Source organism: Arachis duranensis, chromosome 9 (assembly GCF_000817695.3).
Source record: "Arachis duranensis cultivar V14167 chromosome 9, aradu.V14167.gnm2.J7QH, whole genome shotgun sequence".
In the NCBI taxonomy this organism is placed as follows: Eukaryota; Viridiplantae; Streptophyta; class Magnoliopsida; order Fabales; family Fabaceae; genus Arachis; species Arachis duranensis.
In genome coordinates, this window is record NC_029780.3 from 11,191,802 (window position 1) to 11,198,878 (window position 7,077).

The following is a 7,077-nucleotide window of genomic DNA, read 5'->3' on the forward strand; positions in this document are numbered from 1 at the left end:
TTCTAACTGGAAAATTGACTTAAAGATTCTTCACCATAGCAAGGTGCTTCATGTATGCTTTTGTACAAAGCTGAATCAAACTTTTAGGCCCTCATAAAGATAGAAGCTCGACTTAGATTCCATACTTATGTTCCAAAAGGACATTCTCTTCCTAAGTCTCCAGCAAAGAGAACACCTGCAACCAACATATCACTCTCAAGTAAAACATAATAGAACAAATCTTGCAGTATGTGAAAAAGTTCAAATCCCATGTACTCTTCAAGTTGTTTTCCCAATGAATTACAGAATCAGCAAAAATTAATGTCTTAATCAATAAATGTTACTTGTCCTTCATCGACGAAATCACAACGGAGGAGCTACAGCTGGAAATCACTGACATTTCTAGTTCCATTCCTTTTCCATATTTTGAAACTTATCAATCTCCAAACTTTAGACCAAATGCTGAAATCACAATGAGTCAAACATATTATCAGATAAGCCACAACTACAAAATATTATCCTTGTAAACCGAAGTTGAAACTTTGTCAAACATATACTTTGCTACAGTAGCCAGCCAACAAGGTGCTATGAGAACGATTAGGCTCCAAGAAGGAGAATAATAAGTTCATAGCTGAATGTACAAGAATATGAAAGAAAAATCAATACAGTAATAAATTTCTGCATGAATTCAAACTCAAATAGAAGTTTCATTTATGTAATGAAATAGAAACCTCTTCTTCCTCCACCAAGGTCTTTAAAATGACATCAATTTCACATGTAAAAATCTTGCACGAAATGAATGGAAACCTAATGACAAGAAAGATGATCATATGTAAACAAGAAGGCTTAAGCAGTGATTATGAAATACTTTAGCAACAAATTCTACTATTACTACTTACTTGAAGTTTCGTTTGCTTTCAGCATCTTCTGGTGGTTCTTCAGTAATGTAGCGTAACAACTGTTCAACCTGAGCTCGATCTCTCAGACTAAAGAAGAGGGAAATGGCAAATTATCAATCAATTTTGTTGAATCATATGCAAATGGTGGGCATGAAAATTGGGTAAGCATGAAAAACATGTAAAACACTATGAAATTTGTTTCTGGAAGGGAAATGAGACATACAAGTTGATGAGTTGACTGTTTACGGCCTTGCATTCTTGGATCACCTCCTCTTCATCAAGAAGCTCTTCCAAAGTGAAATTCTCCTTGTCTAATATTGCCTCCACCTGTACAGAACGGCAACACAAAATTCGCTTCAAGGGTTACAAAAAGTGTAATAGAACAAGAAAGTAAGCCACGCGGCACAGTGAGGCGCGGCAGGGAGAGGCGTGGCACGGTGAGGCAAGGCGCGGCGCAGCGAGGTGACGCGAGGCGAGGCGAGGCACGGTGAGGGCTTTGACGGACAAACAACGTAGAAGACCATAGAACAGAGCAACGCAGAACAGAGAAGCGCAGGGAGAAGGATGCGACAGACGGCCGACCACCAAGCCTCCGTCACGGACGACGACGACGACTATGGATGAAGACTACGGACCGATGGAGAAGAAGCGCAGGGCACACAACCTTCAGAAAGCAAGTTAGGGCTGGATAGGGTTTTTTTTATTTGGGATAAAATATCAGGGATTTTTTTGGTATTTTAAAAAAATAGATGTATGTTCAACTAGCTACTCTAATTAATTCATAAGAATATTCGTTTTTTAAATAGAATATTCCGTTATCTTAAACGTTATATTCACGGTAGGGACTTAATTGAAAAAATAATTAACGTATAGGGACCCAATTAAAAGTAAAAAAAGTATAAGGACCTAATTGAAAATTTTGCGAAACTATAGGAACCAACAGAGTAATTAAACCTATATTTTTTGAAAAAATATTATTCGTAACTGAGAGACGGAACTTAGTTGAGACAAAGGGGCATGGCCCCAAATTTTTGTTAAAAAAATTAGTAATACTTCTTAAAAAAATAAAAAATAGTTCAATTTACTCAAATACTTTATTATGACTTAAAATACCAAAGTTCAATCTTTATCTCTTGCTTTTATTGCACAATAATTTTTAGTTTTAAACATTCAAAATATGTTAGATTTAGACTGAACTAAGTGTATTCGTATTTTGCAACTCTCTATTCAATAAGCAACATTTTCTCTACCTTTGAATTCAAATATAAAAAATTAGGTATTTTTTATTTATATAATTTAATATTATTTTATATTTTACTGTTTATTTAATTTAATTTTTTATATGATAAAAAATATTAAAATATTCAATAAGTATTTATATTATTGTATTTGTCTAAATTGATAAAAAAATTCAATAAATATTATAAATTTTAATATTTGTTCTTCTAACTTCTGTTTTACATATTTTACCGGATATATATTCAAATTTTTATATAAAATAATTATGAAAAATCAAAGAATTGATGCATTTTTTAAGAGGAAGGCTAATATTCAAGAAGAATAACATATAACTTTTACAATATTAACACTTGTAGATAGTTCTTCTACTTTAATGAATTACGAAAAAAGTGAGATACATACAATCTTCAAAAGTTTAAAGAGTTGCATCTGATGAGTTTGACCTTAATTCTTTGGAACGAGACCCTAGAAAGTGACTTCAAATTCGGCAATAGAGGTTAGACGAGCTTATCTTAAATGTGGCACATATCAAAAGCATCTTGACAATTATCTTCTATCTTACCCCCAAACTTTTGTTTAAAGCTTCGCCACCGTCGTAACTCAATAAATATTCTTAATATTCTATGAAAATATAGTTGTTATTAATTAATTATATATTTAAATTATTTTTTAATTAATAATTAATATAAAAAATATATGTCGTTAAAAAATTTTAATTTTAAAATAAGATTTATTATAAAACATATGCGCATAGTAAAATTATATTTTTTGTGTTTATAAAAAGTTTGATTATGCTAATGTAAAATCATTTGATTATTTTTATGGATTCAGGTGGGGCTCAGTCCTAAACTTGGCCCAACACGCCTCAAATCCAATAAACGAGAAAGATAAGACATACTCATCCACACTCCACAGCTACATTTCGAATTTAAACTTAGATCTCACTGGAGCCGAGGCTTGAAGTTAGTGGCAGAATCTGCTATCTCACAAAGAGTTGCACAAGGATTCGAATTCTGACTAAGCTTAAGAGATTATAGAATTCATAATAGTAGTGCTGTGTGTGTGTAAGTGTGTTTGGGTGTGTAATGTAAAAGACTAAAAAAAAAAAAAAGATTTAGATCTCCCTAGAGACAAGATCCTCCAAACTATCACATAGGGGATTAGGCGCTATTATACAAAGGAGAGTAGCTCACTTTTTTGAGACTTGGTAACATTTCAACTAATAAACTCGTTATGTTCCGGTCATAATTGGCTATTAACTAAAATATTATGGTGATTTTTAACTTATAAGATATAACCACTCTTAATTTAATATATCCATAATATTAACGATATATAAGTAAGAACCTGTGAGTTATTTTTTATTTTAATTCTTTTATATATATACATTATACCAAAGAAAAATAGACTTCGCACAAGTAGATGAATAAAAAGTTTTAAATAAAAATTTTGAATTCAGTTAACACAAATTAATACACATAAGTACATATACAATATTAAAAAACTTCTCAAATAGATCATAAATACACAAAAATTTGTCTTTCAAACCACAAATACACACAGTGATTTTATGTGTAACAAGAAGACCACCAAGATTAAACTAGTCACTTTGAAAGAGTAGAAACTCGTCAGATCGATTTGGTTTGTAACACTCAGAATGTTACGCTTCCGGCTATGCCACTTTAATAGCGAGGATATTATTACGACGAATTCTATATACTTAATAATAAGAGTTCTTTATACAAATTGTTACAAACATTACAATCACAACTCCTAACCCTCTTTAGAAAAATATAATGATAAAAGCGAGGAAAAATAATAATTAAACTCATACAACAATATCGTAAAAGCAAAAACGCTTTCATAATCTTTTTCGTCTGTTTCTTGAAAAGATAAGGTTGTAGGGGGTTAGAACCTAATCACACTGTCTCACCAGAGGAGTTCCGGAATTATCAAAAGAAGATACATATAAAAAAAGTTATTTTCAACAGTAGTGATGATCGTTCGTCTTATGAACCTTTTCGAAAATCAACAGTTAATTATCTAAAATCCAAAACTCATATTTTTCTTATAAAAATCTTAAAAGTTACCTAGACTATATGAATGACCAATCTTAAAAGTCTATTTTTTCGTATTTGCACAACAGCGGATAGAAGCAAATATGCAATAGACTGAGAATATAGTTGTGCACCGGTTTGATAGATGAAATGAGGTGTTTGAGGTGCGCGAAATGACTAGCGAAAAGGTGTTGGTAGTTGATATTGCGCGACGGACGTATGACTGTGGGTACTTTCAGGTGGAACGACTACCATGTCGCCATATTATTGCTTGCTGTGCTAACCAGCGTCTCGATTGGCAGTTGTATGTGCATGATGTGTACAAGATGACAGAGGTTCGTAAGATCTATAGATTTGAGTTCACACAATTAGGCGATCCAAAGACATGGCCGGCTTATCAGGAACCCACATTATTGCTCACTAATCCCACCTTGAGACGAACGTCGAAATGTCATCCCAAATTGACCCGATACTTGAATGAAATGGACTCACGTAACATGCGTGATCCTCAGATATGTCGTCTCTGTGGTGTTCAGGATCATAGTCGGAGTCGATGTCCTCAGCGTACTGGACTGAGTGGTGTTGGTGACAATGGTGGTCCTTAGATCTTTGTTGGTCTTTGTGTTTGCCAATTAATTTTTCTGATGTTCGTCGTATTTATATTTTTAAATTTGGGTTTATCTATTGATGTTTTTTATGTTTTCAATGTTAGGCTACTATTATCATCACTCGGTTTGCAGGGTGCCATTCGACACACTCGAACGATAATAACAGAGCAATGATGTCACACACCTTAAGGTGTCTAAGTAACTCATTGGGTATGATCAATTCTTCGTACGGCCGCCACTCAAATTGCCACATATTATTAGAAAATTAGAACCATAATATTAATGTTTGGATATGGGAATGACACGAACACTAAATATTTACCTTGTTTATGTAGTCTATTTTCTGCCTAAAAGTTGCTGCGGTCTTTGATAACATGCTGTCGTCCGTTTGGAATGACTCCACTTGAAATATGGTTCATTGAAAAAATTAAAAACGGTTACTGTCAATCAAATATGCTGGTTCAATATAATGCAGGACTAAAATAGGAACTATTACCTCATGGCAACTAGTATATCTCTGCTGGCGGAAGGGATTATCTCAGTACGGGCGCAATGCACGGCAGTCGCTCCCATGCCCAAACAAACAACAGATTAAGAGGGTCATCCATCTCCTTAGTATCACACCGTCGTACATGGCATAGTGCCCTGTAAAAATGTGCGAGTCATGCTGACCCCCAACTATAAGTATGGATCCACTCGAAATCGCGAAGCAACAGTAAATATTTCACGTGGGCATATGCGGTCGACTTATCCGTGAATAGGGTCGAACCCAACAAACAAAAAATCTGGCATCTGACGTATCTCTTAATAGACTGCTCAATATCCAATGGCTCTGCGTCTCTGATACGTCGAACTCAACCCAGCTTCATATAAGATTTTGAAGAACTACTGACAACCGGTTCGTGACCGAATATTGGGATGCTCTAGCTCTAGAGGTAGTCGCTACTACTATCTGTCCAGCCGCTCATAGGCTCTTCATCAATGGGTAGGCCAAATATATGAGCGACATCTTCTAGTGTCACAGTAACCTCACCTACTGGCAATACAAAGGTATGAGTTTCTGGCCTCCACCTTTCCACCAGAGCAGCTAATAAGGGGTAAAATCTTCTTATCACCCCAATCCTAGAAACGTGGTAGAATCTCATGGAGCGTAAGTAGTTTTCGACCATCGAATTCCACGTCTGCGGCAAATCCAATTTACGAACCAAAAAATGTACAGAAAAATAATTCAACAAAATTATATATTCACATTTATATAAAATAAAATTTAATTATATTAGAGAAACAAAATTTTTATTCGAAAATATTCATAAAATATCAAAAAAATACTAAAATAACAATACTGTATTTTTATATGATACTAATAATAACAAAAATTAAAAAATTTAAATTCATAAAAAAATAAAATTTATCAACTTACATAAATTAGATGATCCAAAATCTTGATAATATATTCTTCAATGTCGTATAATTACTTACCATTTTTAAAAATCACTATAAACTAATAATTTTTTTCATATAATTTTTTTTCTTTCAATACACTACTCACACTACTATTACTAACACACTGCTAACACTAAGACTCTCTTCTTTCTCAGTGCATATACTATTAACACACTCTCTTCTTTTTCTTTTGCTAAGAAGCCACACTATTGATGCATGAATAGATCACAAAGAAGCTCAATTTATAGAGCTTCATTACTTTGTCGCTGGTTATCGGAGTGAGAGCTATCTCCTACATGCAGACCACATGCAACACACCTCTGTGTTGTTGCAGGTTCCTCGAAAACGTGCGAAAACCTGCAACGCTTTACGGACTTCAGGGCAACACGCCCCTCGCGTGTTGGCAGTGCCCTGCCACCCGTCTGCGACCGTTAGATCATCACGCTCCTCGCGTGTTGCCGAAGAACTGCCACACTGCTGACGCTCTCCTTGCCACCATGGTCCGCCCTTACGTGTTGAACCTGACACTCACAAAACGGCAAAATACCTTCCTCCTCAATATTAGCAAAAACACCAATGTAAATTTCATATGAAAAATAATATATGACTCATGGCTCTTGCTTATTTTCTATTTTGGTGATTGTTGAAAAAAAAATTTTTTGGTAGAACCAATTAAAGAAATAATAGTAAAAATCGTAAAGGTTAAGTATGATTTTGGTCTCTAAAGTAGGGGTTGAAAATTTTTTTTTGTCCCCAACTTTTTTTTTCTTATAAAATCATCCTTAAAATTTAATTTAATTTTAAAATCGTCCTTTTTACCAAATTTTTTATTTTTATTACCAAATTATCCTT

The 7,077-nt window shown here is 34.0% G+C and overlaps 1 long non-coding RNA gene across 1 annotated transcript; it reads right to left on the minus strand.

The window, feature by feature from the left end:
• Nucleotides 1–598, minus strand: LOC107464694 (uncharacterized). The gene is made up of 3 exons (XR_001587166.3): nucleotides 537–598; nucleotides 324–441; nucleotides 1–175 (listed from the first exon to the last, which is right to left on the minus strand). It is a non-coding gene; the product is annotated as an uncharacterized LOC107464694 (long non-coding RNA).
• Nucleotides 599–7,077: the final 6,479 nt, after the last annotated feature.